The sequence below is a fragment of the Neoarius graeffei genome, chromosome 21, assembly GCF_027579695.1.
Source record: "Neoarius graeffei isolate fNeoGra1 chromosome 21, fNeoGra1.pri, whole genome shotgun sequence".
NCBI lineage: Eukaryota > Metazoa > Chordata > Actinopteri > Siluriformes > Ariidae > Neoarius > Neoarius graeffei.
Genome location: NC_083589.1, coordinates 60,055,663 through 60,082,010, shown reverse-complemented (window position 1 = coordinate 60,082,010; position 26,348 = coordinate 60,055,663). Strand labels below are relative to the sequence as shown.

Sequence of the window (26,348 nt, the reverse complement as noted above, 5' to 3'; positions counted from 1 at the left end):
ATCTACCTAAAGATGAAGGTGGACATGGACTTATTCACCTACAGAGCAGAACGGCAGCTTTCCGTCTCCAGTTTGCACAACGGCTTCTTACAGGGCAAGTGGACTCAGGCTGTAAGTCAGTGGCTTGTGCTATTTTACAGACTTTTGGGGGTTTGGGGATGGACAGAACTTTATTCTGGATGGATCCTCAGAAGATGAACCTTAGCCGACTCCCAGTGTTTTATCGTAATCTTTTTAAAGTATGGTCTTTTGTAACAGTGAAAAGGGGGCTCAGTTCTTGTTCTTTACATTGGTTTTTAAAGGAACCCCTGATCTATGGCTCAATTTTTGGTGTAATGGGTGAAAAGTGTTTTTCTGCTCTAACCTTTAATCTCCTCAAATCTGGAGTCACAACTCTCAATGATTTAATTAAGTTAGCTGGTCCAGAGTTGCAGAACTGTGAAAGAGTGGCAGATCATTTGGGGGTGAGATCCATTCATGTAGTCAGCTTTCTGCTTCGAAAGTGGCGGACTTTACGAACAACTGGAGAGTTAGGGTTGCTGGTAGAATATTCCAGAGGTTTGTGTCATCCAGTCAACAATGATCCCTTTCCAAATTTTATGCTGTCCCCCTAACCTTATGGATTGTACAGGTAGTTATCTGCAATGTGAAAGTGTGGCATTCTTGGGCCCAAACTCTGCCAATGGTAAAGCCTTATACAAAATCTGTGTTAAGTCTTTTAATAAGAAGATTCTGAATAAAAAAAACAGATACTCCCTCGCGTATGGTTTTGCAGACAGGGGAAGCTGTCAAACCACAGTGGAGAGCATTTTATAAGTCACCACTACCTAAGAAAACTGGGGATCTGCAATGGCGTATTTTACATGGTGCTGTTGCAGTTAATGCTTTTATTTCTGTTTTAAATCCAGCTGTAGGCCAAGAGTGACCATTTAGTTTTTTAAGGGAAACAGTTTTCCATGCTTTTATGCATTGTGTGAGGCTCAGACCTTTATTTGCTGTTTTGCGTATGCTATTTTTTTTTTTTTAATTTTTCAATGGAGACTTTTATTTTTGGTTTTAAATATGTACAGAAACAACATCTGAAGTGCCAATTGTTAAATTTTTTGCTTGGACAAGCTAAGATGGCAATATATGTTAGCCGGAGAAACAAGGTTGAGCAAGCTTCTAGTGAGGATGTTGTATTGGTTTTCTCAACTTTAGTGCGATCTCGTATTTTAGTTGATTTTCGTTTTTATAAGGCAATGTCCAACCTCATCTCATCTCATCTCATTATCTCTAGCCACTTTATCCTGTTCTACAGGGTCGCAGGCGAGCTGGAGCCTATCCCAGCTGACTACGGGCGAAAGGCGGGGTACACCCTGGACAAGTCGCCAGGTCATCACAGGGCTGACACATAGACACAGACAACCATTCACACTCACATTCACACCTACGCTCAATTTAGAGTCACCAGTTAACCTAACCTGCATGTCTTTGGACTGTGGGGGAAACCGGAGCACCCAGAGGAAACCCACACGGACACGGGGAGAACATGCAAACTCCACACAGAAAGGCCCTCGCCGGCCACGGGGCTCGAACCCGGACCTTCTTGCTGTGAGGCGACAGCGCTAACCACTACACCACCGTGCCGCCCAATGTCCAACCTTGAATCTTTTAAACAAACATGGTGTTACAATGGCGCAGTGTGTACAGTCGAGGATGAAAAGCTGCTATTTGCACATTTTTTGAGGGTTGGACCCTCTAACTAAAATTCTTGTATCACATTTTTGTTTGTTCTTTTGTGGTTTTTTTGTATTTATTTACTTGCCAGAAATGATCTGGTAGTGCTGTTGTATAAATGTTAATGTTTGAAATAAAGGTGTTTTGAAATTAAAAAAAAAATTCTCTCTCTCTCTCTCTCTTCTGATCGGTTTCCCACTGGATTACTCATCAATATCAATCAGATCACTTTCATAGGGATGTTCTCTCACTCTCAGTTTCTGATGAAGGATTCAACAAAATTTTCCATCTGCTAGTTTTGATGTTCTGATTCACGGGAGACTTTGAAGTGAATTTTCATAGCTTTACATACTTATTTTTTTCAAACCAAACTGATTCACGTAAATAAATAACTCGTCTCGTCTCGTCTTCATCCGCTTTATCCAGGGCCGGGTCGTGGAGGCAGCAGTCTGAGCATGGAAGCCCAAACTTCCCTTTCCCCAGACACCTCGGCCAGCTCCTCGGGAAGAACACCGAGGCGTTCCCAGGCCAGCCGAGAGACATAGTCCCTCCAGCGTGTCCTGGGTCTTCCCCGGGGCCTCCTCCCGGGGGGACATGCCTGGAACACCTCCCCAGGGAGGCGTCCAGGAGGCATCCGAAAGAGATGCCCGAGCCACCTCAGCTGATTCCTCTCGATGTGGGGGAGCAGCGGCTCTACTCCGAGCTCCTCCCGAGTGACTGTGCTTCTCACCCTATCTCTAAGGGAGCGCCCAGCCACCCTGCGAAGGAAACTCATTTCGGCTGCTTATATCTGCGATCTTGTTCTTTCAGTCATTACCCAAAGCTCATGACTATAGGTGAGAGTCGGAACGTAGATTGACCAGTAAATCGAGAGCTTCGCCTTTTGGCTCAACTCCTTCTTCACCACGACGGACCGGGATCCGCCTGTCGATCTCACGCTGTATCCTTCCCCCACTCGTGAACAAGATCCCGAGATACTTAAACTCCTCCACTTGAGGCAGGACTTCTCCACCAACCTGGAGAGGGCAAGCCACCCTTTTCCGGTCGAGAACCATGGCCTCTGACTTGGAGGTGCTGATTCTCATCCCAGCCGCTTCACACTCGACTGCAAACCGCCCCAGTGCATGCTGAAGGTCCTGGCTTGAAGAAGCCAACAGGACAACATCATCCGCAAAAAGCAGAGATGAAATCCTGTGGTTCCCAAACAGGATTCCTTCCGGCCCCTGGCTGCACCTAGAAATTCTGTCCATAAAAATTATGAACAGAACCGGTTATTTAACCGGTTCTGTTAAATAAATAACTATTTTAGAATATAACTGGAGTTGTTTTGATTAAAAATATTGAGATCTTAGTGGTCAGAATGAGATTTAAAAAAAAGTAGAAGTCAGAAACGCGCGTGTCGATTTCAGTTCAGTTAATGTGAATTGTTTACTGGATGTGGATCAGACAGTTTTTTCGAGGTTCGCTTTGAAAGCTGTGAATATTAATCAAAATAATCATTTATATTCTTTCATATAAACACTAGTAGGCCCTACTTTTGAGAAATACAAAGGCCTATAGAGCGCAAAGATTGGATTAGAAATAATGTTTCATTACTTTTTATTGAGTGTACTGATTTAATGTTTTATCTAATTAGCATAATTAATACTAATTAAATACTAATTTGCATAATTTGTTTTTACTCATTTTCATACTTTGTATTCAGTATACAACCATCTATGTTCCTGCCAATTTCCATGTAAATATCTTGAAAAATAGAAAAGTTATTGAGGAAAATCATTTGCTCTCATTGGTTAATGAGGCCCATTTTGGACCATGTGATCCCCATACGGAATATTACGGCCGTTTTCTGAAAATTAAGCCTTTTTTTCAAGCTTTGATTTGTAATATCTCAAGAACGGATAAACATATTTTAATTCTGTAAAAAGTGTGTAGTTCTGCATTCAATTCTGAATTCAGTGAGAGCACTTTCAAGCCATTTGGACTGAATTTGAATTTGCACTTGATATGCTTAACATCAGATGTTGTGGAAGAAGGACAGTGTGTCTATTTAGCTCTTTGCACAGTATATGTCTGTATTGGCTTTCACTTCATCTCCGATATATCATTGGAAAAAAAACCTAGATAATAACATCCAAACAGATATTTTGTATTTGGATTTCGCCAAAGCGTTCGATTCTGTGGACCACGTCATCCTTCTTGAAAAACGTAAAAATTGTGGAGTGGTCAGACATCTACATGACTGGTTCAAGAATTACTTGCTTGACCAACAATAAAGAGTAGTTGTAGATGTATCGCCTCCAATTGGACACCTGTTACCTCTGGTGTTCCTCAAGGGTGCTTGCTTGGCCCAATCCTCTTCATCGTTTTTGTCAATGATCTTGACAAAAATGTTGTCCCGGATGGAACTCTGACAGCTCTTTATGCAGACAACACTAAGCTCTGTAGGGGTATCATGTTGTCTTGACAACCGTGCAATATCATAAACCGTATTCAACGCTCATTCTCCATTGGGTAGAGTGACGTAATACACATAGGATAAGTGATATGCTAACAATATTGCATGCTACCAAACCAAATGAATGAAACCCGCTAGAAGGGAATAGAACACGTTTTTATTCCATGGAAAAAGTGTCCTGTATGGATAATAATTCCTGATATTTCACCCCGATGACGTCACTCCCAGTGTTTTCCCGCTGACTAGGCGTGCGTTGTCAAAATGGCGAACTGGTTCAAAATTAAAATTCTCCTCATTAACTTGCGTATTTTTTGTGGATGTCTCCATATAATATAAAGAACATTACACAGCAAGGTGAAGGTACGAAGTTTATTTTCTTGTGTTGAAAAATATTTTCAATCATTCTGTTCACTCACTCATGATAATGATATGTTCACCACTCGAAGATAAACTTTATATCTTTGCGCAGCTGTGTAACATCATCGATATAATTTTTAAATAGTCGTTTGCTCTCGTGCTTACGGCCAAACCACCCTGACAATGCCTGATGGATGGATGGAGGGATGGATTTGCTCTTGTTTGTGTAAAAGTTTCTAATACTTCTGGAGTTGACTGAAAATCAAAATTTGGTGCTATACTGTATATTATATTTGGTCTTATATTGTGTATAAAAATTAATTTTGTACATAATGAAGGAAATTGTCGGCCCTGTGATGACCTGGCGACTTGTCCAGGGTGTACCCCGCCTTTCGCCCGTAGTCAGCTGGGATATGCTCCAGCTTGCCTGCGACCCTGTAGAACAGGATAAAGCGGCTAGAGATAATGAGATGAGATAAATAAAGGTTATTGGAGTTGATTGTGCAGTGTTTTCCTGTGTGTAAACTCCATCCTGTAGCTTTAAGTGTATTATGTGGACATCATGGACATGGAGTTAATGTGACTTTAACATGTCTATCAGTGACGCCCTCGCTTTAGTGGCAGTGATCCTGTGGGAGGCCTACAGATAATTAAAATCACACATCTGCCCTTTTCCACTGTGTAAACACCACGGCTCCTTGTCCTCCTCCTCCTCCTCACGCTGTCCCCTTTTCCTCTTTCCTTCAGTAAAGAAATCCCCATCTGTCCACTGGGTCGAGTCATCAGATGAACTACTATTAATGAATTTTATCCAAGTGTGTGTGTGTGTGTGTGTGTGTGTGTGTGAAGTACGAGGTATGTACCTATGTCACATGTTCTAATCAAATCTGAATTGCCCCGTCCCCAGATAATACCCTTAAATCAGCCTCAAGGATTATCTTGAGATTGTTTTGGTTCGTTCCTCCAAATCTGTGTTCACAGCTGATGTGTTGCAGTTTGAAGGTCAAACTGCATAATCAACATTTTGCACTTTACATACAATTACACATTTGTACTGTTTTATATAACTACAGGATGTACACTCGCTGGCCACTTTATTAGGAACACCCACACATCCACCTGCTGTTTGTTTGATGCAGTTCTGTAATCAGCCGATCCCTCGACAGCAGCACGACGCATCAAATCACGCAGATACAAATCAAGAGCGTCAGTTAATGTTCACAATGTTCAAACATCAGAATGGGGAAAAAAATTGTGATCTCAAAGAAAGTGTGACTTTCTCTCACTGTGGTTTGGGTGTTGGTTTGAGCCAGATGGACTGGTTTGAGTATTTCAGAAGCTGCTGACCTCCTGGGGTTTTCACACACAACAGTCTCTAGAGTTTACACAGAATGGTGCGAAAAACAAAAAACATCGAGTGAGTGAGTGACAGTTCTGTGGGTGGAAACAAATGCCTTGTTGATAAGAGAGGGTCAGAGGGAAATGGACAGATTCATGGTTTGAGCTTTTTTGCCAGGAAGGATATAGTAACTCATATAATCACTCTTCATAACCGTGGTGAGCAGAAAAGCATCTCAGCATGCAACAGCAGAAGAACACATTGGGTTCCACTCCTGCAGCCAAGAACAGGGATCTTAGCATCAAGAACAAGTTCCTATTAAAGTGGCCGGGGAGTGTAATTTCATGTAAAGTGTATGTCTTGTCTAAGAGGTGCAATTATGACCAGAATTTATTGTTCGTTTACTGCTGGTTGGTGTTTATCAACATACACAAGTGATTACGAAGAAATTCAGCATTACTACATAATGTTACTAAATCCGCCATGTTATAATAATTCGAATTGACTGATGAAAACATTCACACACTTTGGTAAAACATTGACAAATGTAATTTATGACTTGGATTTTAGTCCTAATACTATTACAAGCAACTTGAAGGACATTTTATACTTAGGACGTATTCACACCTACGTTGTTTGGTCCGGACCAAACGACCAAACGAACCAAATTTCCCTTGGTCCGGACCTTTTGGGTTGGTCTGAATACAAACCACCGAACTCTGGTCCGGACCAAACAAGCGGACCGAGACCGAGCTGCAAGGTCGGACTCGGTCCGGACCAAAGGAACCCTGGTGCGGATCTTTTGGAGGTGTGAAAGCAGACCGGACCTAATCTGACAGTTTTGCTTTTTTGTACCTCGGGAGCTTCTGTCGTTTGTCGAGCATTATGGGAAACAGAGTCTTGACACTCCACCGCAAAGTGCAAACACTGTTTCGGTTGTCAAGGGAACCTTACAACAGTCGTTCAGTCATTCAGGCTAGACTACAGAGTACAAAAAATGAGTAGGGGGCAAACGTGGGCCGAGGAAGAAACGCGCACCCTTGTGGATATATGGGCAGATGTCCACATATCTGAGCTTTTGGAGAGAACACACAAAAATGCCGACGTGTTTGCTGTATTCAGTGAGAAAATGAAGGAGAAGGGGTTCACGCGCTCCCCAGAACAATGTCGGCTAAAAGTGAAGAAACTCCGTCAGACCTACATTAAAATCAGGGACATTCTTTCAAAAAGTGGCGGTACTAGCGACTTGCGTGACGAGCCAGAACTGTCACAACATGATGTGCGCTCATCAGCGCTATCCTCCGTGACTACTTTTGAACTTAACGCTTTGTGCACGTGTCGTCTCTGACCAATAGCTGAACGACCTCAGGGCGCGTGGCTTTGTTGACAGATTTTGGTCCGCTTATTAAAATGTACAGTGTGAAAGCGAACCACACCAAAATGAAAAAATAAAAAAAACATTTGGTTCGGACCAAAGCAAGTGAACTATCGAACTATCCTGGTCTGAATACACCCTTAGTGGGATCTTTGTGTGGCTTTGATACCAATATTGCAAACCTAGCTGGTTAACGTTAGCTAGCTAAAAGTAGCTAAGTTCAATTCAGTGTGGGAAGTAAAGATGACGCGTCTGGTTGCTTTTGGTGTGTGTATTTTTTTTTCTTTATTACTGAGTTTCAATGTGTCTGTTTGTTTGTTTGATCTGGATTCTCCTGTTTTAGTTTGTTTTTTGGTTTGTTTTTTGTAAGCTGACTAGCTATTTAACAGTTATTCCATGAAATCGAGCCGTACATGAGCCGATAGCGCTATAATCCATGTACGATGAGATTGAGTGGAATAACGGTTTTATTCTATCCACATTCACTGGATTTTGAGAAACAGAGCATTTTTATTTTTAATTTTTGCAAATTCGATAAATGAAATCTTTATACAAAATGTCCAACAAAATCATTTCCACTTAGAATGTAAACAAACCAGCAAAATGACAGGAGCAATTTGTGAAAAAGCAAGTAAGCACAACTGTATTCATCACACACTTGTGAAATTCCTCTCTGCATTTAACCCATCTGAAGCAGTGAACACACACACACACACACACACATACCCAGAGCAGCAGGCAGCCATGCTAACAGAACCCGGGGAGCAGTTGGGAGTTCGGTGCCTCGCTCAAGGGCACCTCAGCACAAGGCAATCTCGTTTTAACCTAAAGGCCCGGTCCCACTGGCCGATGGACACAAAACGTATGCAAAAAGGACACAGCGGACGAGCAAAATTTCGGGGGTGGCTCTATCCGTTTTCATCCGCTCCAGAAATGGACAAAATTGGCGAAAATTTGCGAAAACAGAACGGAAAAGAACGGGCGTGGGTAGTATATAGCGGGGATGTTAAACGCATGTTCATAGGAAGCCTAGCGGATGAAAGCGGATGGAAGTGGATGACAGCTCCGAAGGGGTTACCGGTGATAACTGAGAAGCGGACGCATAGCAGAAAGAGCGGATGCATAGCGGATGAAGGGGATGCATCACGTACGCCTAACGGAAACAAAGGGGATGTTGCGCGGATGTATATCGGATGCAGACCGTTCACTGCGCATGCGGGGGGTATGAATTGCGTCTGCTCCGCGGATATAAAGGGATGCAGCACGCACGCCATCAGCATAAAACGGAAAGATGTGCTGGCGGCTACATCGAGAGATCCAGATGATTTTCTCCCCCTTTTTATACAAAATATCGATTGTCCGCTAGGTGTCCTTCTACATACTCTAGACATACTCCAGACATCCTAAATATACGAGATACATCCCAGATATAAACGCTTTGTCCGTTTTGAATACTTTATATACGAGATGCATACGCTTACATCCTTTCTATTTCCGTGCTACTAACGATGAATAGACGTTTCATGTACCTTATCTTTCCTCCCTCTTTCCGTTTTCAGCTGCAGCGGATGTGAGTTGCGAGGATGCCTAGAGGATGCAGAGAGGATACAGCAGACGTTTAACAGATGATAACGGACATAGAACGTTTGTTGCTCGTATATGTCGCGGATTTACATCGTACACGGCGGAAAGTTCATCCGTTCTAAAAGTTTTGTGCAGCTCAAAACTTTTTGCGCGGATGAAATCACAGTGGACGGATGCTCGATGGATAGAGCGTATGAAGCATGTATGCAATGAGTACACAACGGATGCATAGCGTTTTCCAACGGATGGCAAAGATTTTTTTACATTTTACATCCTCTTTGCATCCGTAAGTGCAGTGGGACCAGGCCTTAACCTCATGTCTTTGGACTGTGGGGGAAACCGGAGCACTCGGAGGAAACCCACGCGGACACAGGGAGAACATGCAAGCTCCACACAGAAAGGCCCTCGCCGGCCTCTGGGCTTGAACCCAGAACCTTCTTGCTGTGAGGCGACAGCGCTAACCACTACACCACCGTGCCGCCCAAAATGTGATAATAATAATAATTCTTGAAATTAAAAAAAGATGCATTCTTACCATCAAATAATCTTATTCCATATTTTGTTGCGGGGCGGCACGGTGGTGTAGTGGTTAGCGCTGTTGCCTCACAGCAAGAAGGTCCGGGTTCGAGCCCCGTGGCCGGCGAGGGCGTTTCTGTGCGGAGTTTGCATGTTCTCCCCGTGTCCGCGTGGGTTTCCTCCGGGTGCTCCGGTTTCCCCCACAGTCCAAAGACATGCAGGTTAGGTTAACTGGTGACTCTAAATTGACCGTAGGTGTGAATGTGAGTGTGAATGGTTGTCTGTGTCTATGTGTCAGCCCTATGATGACCTGGCGACTTGTCCAGGGTGTACCCCGCCTTTCGCCCGTAGTCAGCTGGGATAGGCTCCAGCTTGCCTGCGACCCTGTAGAACAGGATAAAGCGGCTACAGATAATGAGATGAGATGAGATTTTGTTGCTTTTTTTTGTATTTTTTGGTGTTTTGTTTTTGAGTAGAGTTTTACTTTTGTCCTCAGTTGGTTCAGCAACATGCACCGCCATTTTGTTTTTCTCTACTCACAGTATATGAGCTGATATCCTAGTAGTAGAGTAGCCAATCTGAGCGCACGATTGCTCATATCCAGTGAATGTGGATAGAATAATTACGATCAGTACTGTGTTGCAGATATTTTGTAGAGCTTCCACATATTTCAGAGAGAGAATATCCTGCTATATGCCTTCTGAGTGTGATGATGTCGGATATATCTATGCTGGTGCATAACACGATGAAACTGCTCAGACTGTGACGCATTTTTACTGGGCTGTCAGGACAACTCATGACTCATGCTTTGACTCAATCATGAAATTTAATTTTTACGCAAAACTACAACACACTGCTGCTTTAAGTACGATCCGATGGCCGGAGATTTTAGTATTCTTTCTTGCCAGGTTTAAATGACACATCTGTAATGATTATAACACTGTATACACACAGGGGTTCTCTAATTACCTTGATATAATTATACGTACAGTTTTGAAATGAAAGCATTTCTCTATGAAACTGTATACAAGTGTGTTATCACTATTGTGCCATGATTTACATAATTTATATTCCCTTCAAAGTGCTGGAGCTCAGCTCTGCTTCCTGCTTATCATTTCATCCTTGATGAAGCCCTGATTATATTGTATATAGTTATTTAGTTGTATATCACCATGTGTGGTCTTCAGCTGTCACTCCTTTCCCCTTCTAACTAGGAACACAACAGCTGTATTTAGGTCGGTCCTGAACGGAAAGGTACCTTATGTGCCATATAAACTGTTTACCAAAGTCACAAGAACTTCCAGGCAGAGCAACATATCCTGCACTCAGTAGATTTATAAACTTTTCCCCAAATCACGTCACGACTGTCATCAAATTGATGTTTCTTCATTCTTAGGGACACGGAGGGTGCCAATAATTATGGAGCTGTCTGTAAAATGCATTAAAAAATTATACTATTTATTCGTATAATACATTATGATGAGTGTCATAAATCTCAGAAAGACTCCTAAGAGGTTCAGTATAGAAATTATTATAATGTAGGAAATATTATATAAAGAAATGTTAAATAGACTGCCTTTCAGATTTTTCAAGTGTAGGTCATAAAAGCAATTTTCCTGACACCCAGTTATTTTTGTTTAGTGACTGAAAGCAACTGAATTTGAATCACAGACTTCCAATTTTATTCATTTTTCAAAAATAGAACAATTAATGAATTTATTTCCACGTGGCCCTAAATTCCCCGCTATTTTTTCCTGCTTCACCATGACCCAATACAAGATACTACGCCATGCTTCACGTGGTGGGCTTTCCCCGTTCCCGCAAGGCATTGTGGGATACAAATTTGAAACAGGAGAGAAAAATGGAGGACGTGAGTGTGTGAATGAAACGTGAAAGAGCGACTACAGTAACGGAAAGTGAGAAGAAAAGACGTTACGTTATATATGAAGGAAAGGAAACGCAGGACCAAACTAATAAATATCAGCGCTCAGCGAGCACTTCGGTGTGATCAGCTGTTCGTTTAGTGACAGAATGATGGAACTGTCAGTGCACACTCAAAGGGAAACCTGCGCATGCGCACACACACGGACTTCCTCTGTCTGCTTGACTGCGCGAGGCGAGTGATTTCATGCACATTATTTGCTTTAATCCCCTCAAATTAAATAACTTCCCAGCCACAGAATGGCCTGATATTTTGTGAGATATTACAGAAATAAACATATATCACAATCACCACATTTCAGACGGAACTAAATTTCACCGAGTTTATGAAATCGAAAGGCCGTCTAGCTTTAAACATCATAAAACAATCAACAAAGAATTTAATTTTATTTTAAAATATATTGTCTCATTTTTGTAGAATAAAACTTTAAGAACTTTCCGAGACAAAGAAAATATATAAAATGTATAATCTAAAATATACAATGTATAAAAGTTGTCCAAGTTTAAAATAAATGTATTTATTGATTGTTTATCATGTGTACTTTCTGTATAATAGGAAACTCCTTGAGTTATAAATATTATAAAACCATCAACAAAGATTTTTTTTTTTTTAAGTTGTCCTGAATTGCATTGGGGTGGCACGGTGGTGTAGTGGTTATCACTGTCGCTTCACAGCAAGAAGGTCCGGGTTCAAGCCCCGTGGCCGGCGAGGGCCTTTCTGTGCGGAGTTTGCATGTTCTCCCCGTGTCCGCGTGGGTTTCCTCCGGGTGCTCCGGTTTCCCCCACAGTCCAAAAACATGCAGGTTAGGTTAACTGGTGACTCTAAATTGACCGTAGGTGTGAATGGTTGAGAGGAGAAAACTTCTATAATAATCCAGTAGAAAGTAACAGGAAACCGCGACTGTAATTCTTCCCTGGAAACTCTGATGGACACAGGACCTTCCATCAGTCAGAACACTAAAGAAGAAGAATCTCAGAAAATATCTGAGTTTTTACCTCATAAAGTTAGGACTTTAATGTTGGAAATTCTGAGTCTCGAACTATCGCCCCTTCATCACCCATTCATCACCCCTTCCCTCAACTCCCTCTGTATTTTCTGCTTCTTCTTCTTCTTCTTTTTTTAAGTAATGTGTCCCCAAACTTTTGAATGATAGTATATTTATTTATTTATTTGGCTTTTTCTCTGAAAACAGATACACCAGCTGTGACTTTTTTATTTTTATTTTATTTTTATTTTAAAAGTTCTCATTTTCCTCAGATTCAACCTGCCACCTGCTCTTTTTTCCATTTTGTGGTGTCATGTTTGTTTCACAGCTTCTCTCGCTTCTGCAATCTGCCACACGTCCTTCTTCAGACCCTGCCGCAGTAATGCACTGAGCCGTTCACAGTTTTATCAAAAGCTGTGTTTGCTGTTAGTTTTGTTTGTTTTTTTTCATCTAGAAGGACAATGGAATTGTATCCAAAAAAACCACATGGGCAAATCTTGACTGTAGAGAGTGTTTCTGGACATTTTCAGAAGAGGCACAGTGAGAGAGTCGAGTGTGTGACTCCAAACATGAATTCATTATCACCCTTCGGTGTGTGCACGCAGCATGTGGTCTATGGTGTGTGTGTGTGAGGGTGTGTGTGTGTGTGTGGGTGGGTGAGTGAGCTTTCTCGGAGCTTACTTGGCTTCAACATGACCGCACATACACACCACGCCTCTTCTCATTCTTTCCTCATTTGTTGGGTGATTTCTAATTTTTGGTCACTAGACATCTTGGCAAGGCCCTTCATTACTCCGAGACAAGCCAATCATAACTTCTAACCACACACACACACACACACACACACACACACACGTTTGTCTCACTATCCTTGTGAGGACCTTCCATTTACATTAATAATTATTGCAGTTAATTAATGCTGTCCCTGTGCCTAAACTCAACCCTAACCTCCTTAACCTCAGGAATGAAAAAGAAACTTTTTGGATCGATTGATCTATCTATCTATCTATCTATCTATCTATCTATCTATCTATCTATCTATCTATCTATCTATCTATCTATCTATCTATCTATCATCATCAATTTTTGTTTAAAAAAAACACAACAACAGCAATTTCCTTGTGGGGACCAGCCAAATGTCTTCACAAGGTCGAAACTGTCAGATTTTATTATCCTTGTGGGGACATTTGGTCCTCAGTAGTTTATAAACACACACACATGCTCTATGGATGACCTTGCGGATTAACCAACTCTAAGCCCTTTTCCTGGAAGGTTTTGCCACCACCAATAGTGACCATTGAGCCTTCAGATTTAGTGTATCAAATATTAGATAGATAGATAGATAGATAGATGGTACATGATCAGATCACAACGGACTTTTTTTTTTCAAAATGCAAATTCATTCATTCATTCATTCATTCATTATCTCTAGCCGCTTTATCCTTCTACAGGGTCGCAGGCAAGCCGGAGCCTATCCCAGCTGACTACGGGCGAAAGGCGGGGTACACCCTGGACAAGTCGCCAGGTCATCACAGGGCTGACACATAGACACAGACAACCATTCACACTCACATTCACACCTACGCTCAATTTAGAGTCACCAGTTAACCTAACCTGCATGTCTTTGGACTGTGGGGGAAACCGGAGCACCCGGAGGAAACCCACGCGGACACGGGGAGAACATGCAAACTCCGCACAGAAAGGCCCTCGCCGGCCCCGGGGCTCGAACCCAGGACCTTCTTGCTGTGAGGCGACAGCGCTAACCACTACACCACCGTGCCGCCCAAAATGCAAATTAAAAATGTATTTTAAATATTTTTTTCCACCCAACTAAGTTTCTGACTCCAGCGGTTCTAGTCCCTTTTTGTGTTCCACTCTTTTGCGACTCCTTTTGTGGACTTGCCCTGAATCACACTACAGTAACCCCTAGGTGTGAGTGTACTGAAACCCCTCCGTCCGTATGCTAACGCTGCCGTTATAAATATATTACATTCCTGCTTCTGTTGTCAGTCCGAACCTGTTTGAGTTCAAACAAATATCTATTTCGGCCTCAGCAGCGCTGCACACTGCCAGCTCATAACCACAACGTGATAAATACTGACAGGGTGAGCGATAGGGCTTGTGATATGACAGAAATTTCACATCACCATGCTTGAGGCTGCTTCTGTGATCAGAAAGAATCACAACAGCAGCACAGCATTAAATAGCTGTTAAGCTGGGTGATGATACTTTTCTTAATTACAGTTTTAATTCATACCAAAACTCTGTTCGATAATAAATGCGTAGATATACAGTCCTGTGCAAAAGTCTTATTCACCCGATTTTCTTTCATACAAACTTTGTTATAGATTTCTATTTTATGACTTCTACATTATTGAGTCAAAAAATTACAAAAACATTTTAGAGTTCCAAACGTTCATTTTTTTCCAGCACAAAATTAAATGTTACAGAAAAAAAGTTTGTATCTGAGCAGCATATTCCATAAGAGCGCACTTTTCAGATGAAAAAAGAAAGCATAATGAAGGCTGCTGGGTTTTGGTGTAAAATGAAGAAGTGAGTGTGACAGTCAAAGTGTCCAGAAGAACTGTGGCTGGTTCTGTAAGATGCTCAGGAAAACCTACAGATCATTTCCACATAAAACTGACCTCACTGGACCTCAGACTTTTTTTTTTTAAGCAAAGGGTCGTCTCACACCAAATATTGACTTTGTTTCATTTATTATGGCTTACTGATTACTGTTTATAGTATTTTTTTTAATGTTGAAACATTTCATTTCATTATTTTTAAGCCATTTTTGGTCAACAGCATTTCTTTACATGTGCCTAAGACTTTTGCACAGGACTGTATGTGTATGTGCATATACAGTGGGGCAAAAAAGTATTTAGTCAGTCACCAATTGTGCAAGTTCTCCCACTTAAAAAGATGAGAGAGGCCTGTAATTTTCATCATAGGTACACTTCAACTATGAGAGACAAAATGAGAAAAAAAAATCCAGAAAATCACATTGTCTGATTTTTTAAAGAATTTATTTGCAAATTATGGTGGAAAATAAGTATTTGGTCAATAACAAAAGTTCATCTCAATACTTTGGTATATACCCTTTGTTGGCAATGACAGAGGTCAAACGTTTTCTGTAAGTCTTCACAAGGTTTTCACACACTGTTGCTGGTATTTTGGCCCATTCCTCCATGCAGATCTCCTCTAGAGCAGTGATGTTTTGGGGCTGTCGCTGGGCAACACGGACTTTCAACTCCCTCCAAAGATTTTCTATGGGGTTGAGATCTGGAGACTGGCTAGGCCACTCCAGGACCTTGAAATGCTTCTTACAAAGCCACTCCTTCGTTGCCCGGGCGGTGTGTTTGGGATCATTGTCATGCTGAAAGACCCAGCCACGTTTCATCTTCAATGCCCTTGCTGATGGAAGGAGGTTTTCACTCAAAATCTCACGATACATGGCCCCATTCATTCTTTCCTTTACACAGATCAGTCGTCCTGGTCCCTTTGCAGAAAAACAGCCCCAAAGCATGATGTTTCCACCCCCATGCTTCACAGTAGGTATGGTGTTCTTTAGATGCAACTCAGCATTCTTTCTCCTCCAAACACGACAAGTTGAGTTTTTACCAAAAAGTTCTATTTTGGTTTCATCTGACCATATGACATTCTCCCAGTCCTCTTCTGGATCATCCAAATGCTCTCTAGCAAACTTCAGACGGGCCTGGACATGTACTGGCTTAAGCAGGGGGACACGTCTGGCACTGCAGGATTTGAGTCCCTGGCAGCGTAGTGTGTTACTGATGGTAGCCTTTGTTACTTTGGTCCCAGCTCTCTGCAGGTCATTCACTAGGTCCCCCCGTGTGGTTCTGGGATTTTTGCTCACTGTTCTTGTGATCATTTTGACCCCACAGGGTGAGATCTTGCGTGGAGCCCCAGATCGAGGGAGATTATCAGTGGTCTTGTATGTCTTCCATTTTCTAATAATTGCTCCCACAGTTGTCACTCTCACTCCCTCACACTCCATCACTCACTCAAACTCTCACTCACTCACTCTCACACACTCTCTCTCTCACTCACTCACTCACCCACACTCACTCACTCACTCACGCACACACACACACAAAATACTTTTGTGATCGTTCAGTTTTGAAATTGTTAAAATAAACATGTTCACCTACATGTTCATCTTGTTGGGCTTGTGACTTTGACTCGTTTCCAAAATGTATGAAAAGTCACCATATTAGGACATTTTTTTGGCAAATAAGATGTATCGCAATGTTTGACCTCGGTATTTGAAAAATCCTGGTTACGGCCCTGCGTTGGCCATACTGAGCCTAGCTACATTGCTAACAGGAGTGACAGCGCGTCTGACTGCGTCTGACTGACTGGGAGGTCGCGCAAAGCTCGGATAGGTACGGAGCAGCTCGTCTCAATTCAGATAAGAGCATATTTCATTATGGAAGTACGGTGGACTGTTCCATTAATACAGGTAACGAGTGGAGGACAGAGGAGCCTCTTAAAGAAGTTGTTACAGGTCTGTGAGAGCCAGAAATCTTGCTTGTTTGTAGGTGACCAAATACTTATTTTACTGAGGAATTTACCAATTAATTCATTAAAAATCCTACAATGTGATTTCCTGGATTCTTTCCCCCCATTCTGTCTCTCATAGTTGAAGTGTACCTATGATGAAAATTGCAGGCCTCTCTCATCTTTTTAAGTGGGAGAACTTGCACAATTGGTGGCTGACTAAATACTTTTTTGCCCCACTGTACAGAGAGAGAGAGAGAGAGAGAGAGAGAGAGAGAGAGAGAGGATATTATACAGTGGTGCGAAGATATGAAGTTTATCTTTGAATGGTGAATGCATATTTCACGAGTGAGTGAAGGAAACGAGTAGAAATATTTTCAATATGAGAAAATAAACTTCATATCTTCATGCCACTGTGTAATATTCTTTATATTATATGGACACATCCACAAAAAAAGCAAGTTAATGAAAATAATTTTAGGGCCCGTTTACACGAGGACGCTGTCGGGTAAAAACGACTAAATATTTTATCAGAAGTGCCTTTCGTCTACACGGGGACGGCGTTTCCGAGGCTGAAAAACGGAAAAAATTGAAAACGCCTTCCAGAGTGGATAAGTTAAAAACAGCCCCCGTTGCATATCCGTCTAAACTACCCAATACGCGAAACTCTGCTCGGATCTGCTCACGTCTGGTACGCGTTTACGTCATACATATGTCATATACTGTACATGCCAGCCCGGGAAGTAAGAAAGTAAGTAAAAAAGTAAGAGCATGTCTGATTACATCGATCCAACGGACCTTCAAGCTGCTCTGGCAGCTTTAATAAACGTCCAGGAGTCCTTCGAACATCTATACCGAATCTGCACATATACCGTTAATGAACAGAGGCGGGTATAGTATGCTCTTACTTTTTTTCTTACTTACCATAGCCAGAGTAGTCAAAGTTTTCACGGCGCAGATGTGCAGATCAGACCAGACGGAAGACGTTGCGCATGCGTGCAGACAAAGCGGAGGTCTTTCACAGCATCGCCTGGCATGCACATCTGTGACAGAGCGCAATGCGTCTGTCACTAAACAGCGGTTCCTCCCGCTGGTCATGTTTCAATGGTCAAGTGCAATGGACTAAACCACAGTTGCAAAGACATTCCAAATACAATCTGTGTTGTATGTTTGCTGTGGGTTTGGTAATGGGGGCTTTACAAGTATGTTTTGTTACGGGTACATTTGTTACAACTTTTAGATATGTAAACCTGAAATGTTTGGTACATGTGTTCATAGTAAAAGACGCGACACAGGTTTAAACAGCGCAAGCATTTATTAGTTTTCACTATAAACAATAGCATGTAAAGATTCATTAAGTGCGCACGTTTAACATCTGAATCCTTTTCTGCTAGAGTTTATCTAAAGGGGCAGTCACACAGCACTCCGCGTCTATATCACGTACAAAAAGATACAAAAATCTGGTGGACGTGGTCATAAGTGCTAATTTTTGGTCAATTTTGGCTTTGCCGTGCTTTGCACGGGGTATGGCCGTCGGCGGCTGTTTCACTGCTGCAGCACTGCCTAAGCACAGCTAACCAAGTCCAGCCATGCACCCAGATGTTCCGTACCACCCTCCTCCTCCTCCTCCTCCTTCTTCTTCTTCTCTCAGCAAGGATATGTTGAGCCTGTATCAGTTGGTTCTGTTGGTGCTGGAGCATTAAGATGAGGACATCACAGCGTTGAGGGTTCATGTTCACCCCTTGACATCTAGACTGCAAGTGCCGAGGTCTCAGAAAATTACGGTATTTATACATGCCGCAAATCAGAAGTGATGCAGAAGTGATTAGACAGTGATCAATCGAATTTAGAACTTGTTTGAGACGTCGTTTAACGGGCTTAGACAGTGCTATGTACGCGGAAAAATCCATTTCTCAGTGATAAGCCGCTAAACACACGCTATATCCCGTGATACCAACGCGTAACACCCGTCCGATGACCGTGCTCTGCCCGTGATAGACCGCCAAACTTTCGCGTCTTACCACGTCTCCCCAAGTTTTAATAACGGCCGGGACACTGATTATCACGTGTTTTTCACGTGTGTTGCACGTCTTTACCACGTGTGCCGGCCGTGGTTGTCCGCGGTCTAAAGTTTTGAGCAGTCCAAAACTTTTTGCCGCGTCCGACGCCGTTCCGATTTTCCCCTGCGTCCTGTCACGTCTGTATATCGACTGTAACACGTCTTAACTTCGACATCAACACGAACAACATCGTCTGCTTCACGGGAGAGCACTTTTTGACGGGTTTTGGCCGTGATAAAGCCGTAAAGCGCTGTGTGACCGGGCCTTTACATCAGCCAGAAATGTTTGTAGCCATTTACCTGCTGTAGTCTTCCGGGTGCGGGACCAAACCAGAGTGCAGGTCTGAAAGCGCTTTTCAAGGTTTCTTCCGCGATGCGCGGGAAAGCAGCTCATTAGAGCGGAGAGAAAGGGTCTAAAAATCTTACGTAAGTGTTTGTTGTAATATTTAAGGTCTGCACATTGTTGTAGGAGTGTAATGCATGCAGTGAAAATGTTTAGAACTCTTAAAATCTGTCTAGATGTGTTGATTGATTTTAATTGTGTTAAGACTGTGCCGTAGTCTTTTAAATATGCGCTGCACTGTTCATTGGGGAGACGGCCTCGGCAGGGAGAGGACGCATGACTTGAGCTCTGTGTGAGTAATGCCAGAGTAGCCTCGCTTGCGTGGGCATTTTGTCCCAGAATTTTTGTTTTTGTTTGGTTTTGTCATCAGTTTTTTTTTTTTTTTTTTGTCCTGTTTGTGTTAACTGCCGGCTTAAGAATAAAAAGAAAACTATTTTTGTACAAGAATTTTCCTTGTTTTGCTCATCATTCTGACCGACTACTCCATCCACTCGGCACACTCTATTACAACATCCAATTGAATTCCACACATTTATGCGTCACCGTATAGACGCAGATTTCCTCCTTGAAAACGGTCGTGTAGACGCGGAAAAAAGTGAGAACAAAAACGGACTTTTGCGTTTTTGTTTCAGACCGTCCCCGTGTAAAGTGGGCCTTAATTTTGACATCATGTGTCTAGTCAGCAGGAAAACACTGGGAGTGATGTCATCAGAGTGAAATATGAGGAGTTATTATACCTACAGGACACTTTCTCAGTGGAATAAAAGCATGTTCTATTCCCTTCTAGCGGGCTTCATTCCTTTGGTTTGATAGCATGCAATATTGTCAGCATATCGCTTATCCTACATGTATTATGTCAGAATGAGCGTTGACTATGGTTTACAATACTGTATGGTTGTCAAGACAACATGATGTCACACATCAGAGACGTAAAACTTCTGTGCTAGTGAGCGACTGGGACAATTTGTAACAAAACATGGCTGCCAGGTTTGCTTTGTTAAATACGGAAGCTTCTGAGAGAATTTTGAAAGAGAAAGACGCACGTCGAACGGCTAAAAGGAATGTATAATAATAATAATAATAATAATAATAGTATTGGCTGGCTTTTTTTCATGATATATCAGATATTTCTTTCAGCTACTCATCTTCAACTCGTTCAGTATCATGCTAGCTGAATGGAATATATCTGATAGACCACTCAACATCAGCCAATATTATTTAAATATGTCACTCAGATCCGTGATGGATTTCGTATGAAAAATGCGAGTTTTTAAGAAGAACAAGACACCGTTATTTGTCACATGTACACTCAAGCACAGTGAGATTCATCCTCTGCATTTAACCCACCTGAAGCAGTGAACACACACACACACACCCAGAGCAGTGGGCAGCCATACTACAGCACCCAGGGAGCAGTTAGGTACCTTGCTCAAAGGCACTTCAGTCCAAGGCCGCCCCACATTAACCTAACTGCATGTCTTTGGACTGTGGGGGAAACCGGAGCACCCGGAGGAAACCCACACAGACATGGGGAGAACATGCAAACTCCACACAGAAAGGCCCCCCATCGGCTGCTGGGCTCGAACCCAGAACCTTCTTGCTGTGAGGCGACAGTGCTAACCATACCACAACCATGCCGCCCAAGTTTTTCAACACGAGAAGATAAACTTCATATCTTCAAGCCAATGTGTGATTTTTTTTTTTTTTATTATTTTGACACATTCACAAACAAAAAGTCCCTAAATTTATCAAAACAATTCATCAATATAGAGATTTATGTCACGGTTTTGGTTCTCCATGTCCCGGATGGAGCTCAGATGAAAAATATGAGTGGTGTATTTCCCAGTAAAAAACTCGTGTGTGTTCTTGTAAATGGTTAATACCATGATACCATGATATTTTTAGACTAGTAGTATATCATACTATGAAATTTTTCAGTCAGAACAGCCCGTGAGTGTGTGTGCGCGTGTTTGTGTATAACTCAATTTGCGTATGCAGTTTGATAGAGCAGGGTGGCGTGAGATTCTGGATTTAATTAACCAGCAGGCAAAGACAAATAGGAGCTAAACACAGCTGCCTGATGGGGAGATAATGAACAAACTGGGCTGTTTGGGTCAGAGCTGCTCTCTCTCAAGGCACAAGAGAATCTCATGGTCATTAATGCTGTGTGTGTGTGTCCATACTAACATTCCTCCCTTCATTCATCAGTGCATTTCCTATTTCCATATCCTTTAAAAGTGTATTCATTGTGCTGTAATATTTGTGATTGATGTTGTAAAATACTTGCCCACTCCTCGACTCGTACCTCACCTGCCCCTCGCACCTATACACAACATGGCCTTTGTAAGATTGATCGACTTGTGAATAATTGCCAGCGCTGAGTCTTTTGTTATTCACACCAGCCTCTTTTTTCTCACTCAGTGAGTGACTGCTTTCTGTTTCAATGACTAATCATAACTGTAGTGCCTGCCCTCCAATCCCCTAATGTCTAAATGCACACTCCAGTGGCTGAGCTGTGATTTTCTTATCTGCTGTGCACCCAGCACTTAAGTGCCAGTCTAGTGCTTGAAGGCTGACTTTCTTAACAGCTGCTATTTGTACACACATCTTTTCTGTCTTTGTTCCCTCACGAGCCATTCAGGTATTTTACATGTTTGGGAGATTTCAGGTTTTTCCTCAATGCATTGTGTGACTATTTTAATGTGATAATGGTGGAGGGTCAGTGGAGTAATGGCATATACCATACAGTATTAGCATTCATTATTGTGGAAAACATACAGAGAACCCGTACTTAAAGTCAACGTATGAGTACTTATACTCAAGAATTAAAAGAAAAGAAATAGATAGAGACTGGGACTAAAGTTACAGTAATTTGCACTAGCTGTTACGAACCAGGACATCTGGTCACTGTACCCTATAGATCCGGAACGGTAAGAGATAGAGAATGACACTTAGCGAGGAAAAGTTGCGCCCTGCTGCCCTGAACAAAATTTAAAAAACTGATTGAAAAAATCATGAAACTTGACAGAGTTATAAGTGATTGAAAAAAAATCCCGTTTTTCATGGATCATTCTGGTTTGGTGATCCAGATCAGCACCAAAAGTCATAGCAACGCAATTCAGCCCAGAGGTGGTATTCATGGAAATTTGGTTGAAAACTGAGAGAGAAATAGTGTCCTAAAAACACTAGGATAATAATAATAATAATAATAATAATAAAGTAGAAAGATCCTGATTGGGAGTAACAGTTTGCACCAGCGCTGCTAGCACAAATTAATAAACATTTTTAACTGATGAACTTGTCATTGTTTTTTAATCATGTTCGATTCTTTGCTAAGCAGTTAGTCATCAGGAGAATATTATGCTAATTTACTGACTATAAAAAAAACATGGACCACATGGTTTCCTGCCCTTCCCTTCGATAGAAATGAAGCCAAAATTCATCCGCCATTTTGTTAAATTTGAACCCCAGAGTCTGTGCAGTAGAGCTGCGACTCAAATTTAGGTACACCTACTCATTTGGTAAGCCCCGCCCCCTTATACTAGTACCAAGGTCCATAGCTGTCAGTCACTTCATTCCCAAATGTATCCACATCTTCTTACTTACAATATAATAGAATAATGTTTTAAAAACCTAATTTCTGGGGGAAATAAAAAAAATGTGCACATATCAGCATAGGGAAAACTACCTATTCGAATTAGACCCTACAGATGTTTATAGACAGTTTAGATGAAAAAAGTGACGTGGAAAAAATGTCTATTTTGTCATTGAAACACATGAGGATGGGTGGAGCTACAGATTATACTGCAGCCAGCCAGCAGGGGCGCTAGACCTGCGGTTCCTTCTCTTTTTAGAGACGTTACACTAGCTGTGTCTGAACTCACTCACTCGTTCACTACTCCCTACTCACTATCTAGGGAATTCTATATAGAGGACTATATAGTGAGCTCATTGGTAAAAATAAAAAATAAAAAAACTTTCAGACACTACTCCATTGTGCCGTTATTTACATCATTACTATCACACAATTAAAACTTGCCAGATCAGTCGGCTGGTGGATTTTCAAAATAATAAATACATGCATGTATTTTTGTGATAAATCCATATTATACTGAGCACATTTCCCACATTAGTCAATACAAAGTACTTTGTGTCTGCTGCATCTTTCAGTTCTCTTAAACCAAGGCTGAATATTTTCTTCCTTCTTCGCCGCTGCCTTTTATTAAATCACATTCGAGGCTTTTGATTAATTCCTCGCTCTGCACTCTAACTTTAATTCTTGTATTTTATCTGTCTTATTCTATTTTAGCTTATTTTCTATTTTCTTACTATTTTTAATTGTACTTGAATGTCCGTTTATAATGTATTTCTTCCTCCGTCCATTCACCCCAACACACTATAATATTATTGCCATTTTCGCGCCACAACTTATAAATTTGTCTTTTGTCTGTTGTCATAGGGAAAAACAAACTATTATGATACTCACTCTAAATATTTTACGCTCCTTATGAAACAGCTTTTACAGTTCTGTGAAAATGTGCGACCGCAATGCATGCTTGGTTAGTGACCATCGGTTGTCCACTACTTTTCACGGTGCATTATGGGATACTATGAGTCCACTATATAGAGTGAAATAATTCTCACTATACATTCGAACAGCACTACAAAATGGCGAACTCGCTATATAGTCACTATAGAGTGAGCAGTGAGTGAGTTCAGGCACAGACACTGTTTTGACACTCATTATGCTAGCTCATACAAGACTAGAATTTAGTTTGCTCTTAGATTATTCTCTATAAGCTTGTTCGAATGAACGCTCAGGCACATTCACAACAAAAACCTAACTCTCTAGCTTATTTAACAAGCTAATTTACAATACTTAACCAGCTAGCTTGTTTTAGAAACTAATGTACAAACCATACAGTAACTAGTGAGCTGATTTAGTAAAAATTACAAAACGAAATTAACTCACCGTACTACCTTAGCTTTGATGGTGTCAAATGAGACAGTTCATTTTGCATGAATTGGTCACATGTTACAAGTAAAATATCTTAATTAAGACAACTTTTGTTATACATTTAATCATAATAATAATAACAACAACAATAATAATAATAACAATAATAAGGTACACCTGCAGGTGACCACGAGTTGGCCGAGTGAGTAGCATGTCCACCTCTCAACTGGGAGATCACAAGTTCTACTCATGATCAGGTCATACCAAAGACCATCATAAAAATGGTACCTACTACTGTCTGGCAAGACATGCTGCAATACAGATGTGGGGGGAGTCAAACTCTTGTGGTTACCAGAGGACCCGCCCCCCACTGTAACCCTAGCTGTATAGGCAAGAGGCCAAAGGCTATCAAAACGGAGATTGGCGCCACACCCATATGCCTTAAAGAGTTGGTTAGTACTGGGACAGGAGACTGCCTGGGAAGACCAGATTCTGGTGTGAGAGGGACTTTGACTTGACACCTGCAGGCATCTGTACCAACGAATTGAAAAACATCGCAACTCAACTATTGATAAACACCTTATGAGGTGCCCATAGTCAGCTGGGATAGGCTCCAGCTTTCCTGTGATCCTGCACAGGATAAGTGGTTATGGATAATGGATGGGTGGATCTTGACATTTGGAGTGAGTACTTTGAAAGTCAAAATGAAAATGGTCAGAATAAACAATATGTTTGTTTTTTTTCTCTTGGAAATTTACATTACAGGCATTTTTCCAGAGTGACATACAACACAGTAGTTGGGGGGTTAGGTGCCTTGCTTAAGGGCATTTGAGCCATTCCAGGGAATCAAACCAGTGACCTTTTGGTCCCAAAGCTGCTTCTCTAACCTTTAGGCTATCGTTTCCCATGGGCATTGGTACAAGTATTCAGTTTCAGTAATGCTTAAATAAAAATTTTCAAAGTAACAGAGTACAATCACTCAAATACTTTCCATCACCGGATGCAAATTCAGATGTTTTGCTCTTTGATAGTCTTGATTTCAGATATACTGTGTGTATGTTCATATGAGAATGTTCCTCTGTTGGACTACAAATTAATCTGTAAATAAATTGCTCGAATGAGAACAGAAAATGCTTTTCCTTTCACTTCATTCTTGTTTTCCCCTTAATTGGCCCAGCGGTTTACCTCAGCTCATAAACATTGCATATCTCTCACCACCCCCTCTCTTAGCTATGTCAGTGGGCGAGCTGCGGCATTGGGAGAAAGACCGAAAACCGCCAAGATGTGCTAATTGTTTGCAGAGGAGAAAATCAATTAAAGGTCCAGAGGCCTGACTGTGAGGTGGGGCACCTGTGGAGAACCAGTGCCCGTCTGCAGTGATACCTCATGGGGCAACTGCATTATCCTCATTGGCATCTATTCACATCAGCAGTGTTTGCTTCCTGAGTGCCCTCGTTATTCCCCTCATTTCATTATTCCTGCAATTTGGAAATTGTCATTTGGCTTTGAACAATTTGAATTCTTAGGTCAGCTCTACTTTGTCCTCTATCTCTTCTCCCACTTGCTTCCTTGTAAAGAATATCGTGCCCCTGGCAGCTTGAAAGAAATATTAGCCTCATACACTCTGTTGCAGTTTGATGCATTTGTTCACTTTTCTGGCTACAAGCTTCAGGATCATGACGGCTGCAATCTGATTGGGTCTCCACAATTCCACGCTACAATTTTAAACATTGCAACATGAGATTTTCACAACAAAAAATGATCACTGGAAGTTCAAACAATCTTGTATTTAAGAATTACTGATGGAATGATTTTGTTTGATGCTGATAGCTCTGGATGGTTATCTGAGAAGGAAGTTAAACTGCTGGATTTTTTTTTTAAGTGAGGGTTTCTTGGTCAAACTCATTGATGAAATGTACCAAACTTGCAAGATTAACACTGCCTCATCCAATTACTTTACTTTCACCTTCATCTCATGATCAACAATGTTCAAGGACTATTTAAATAGCTTGGATAAGCAGTTATAATATCCTCATGTGGTTTTGCCGAGACTGTTTCTGTCTTGCTTTTTCATTTATTCAGCTTTTATGTATTAGATATAACCTTGAATTATGCTAACCCTGATGATGTTAGCATAGTTTTTAAAAGGCCTTGTTACTGCTGTGACTATCCAGCTTGAAAATCAGATTGTTT

At 41.5% G+C, this 26,348-nt stretch overlaps 1 protein-coding gene across 2 annotated transcripts in view; it reads left to right on the top strand.

Moving 5' to 3' along the window:
• plxna4 (plexin A4) overlaps positions 1-26,348 on the top strand; it is a 778,998-nt gene that overhangs the window by 42,123 nt on the left and 710,527 nt on the right. The gene's annotated exons all lie outside the window — the stretch shown is intronic.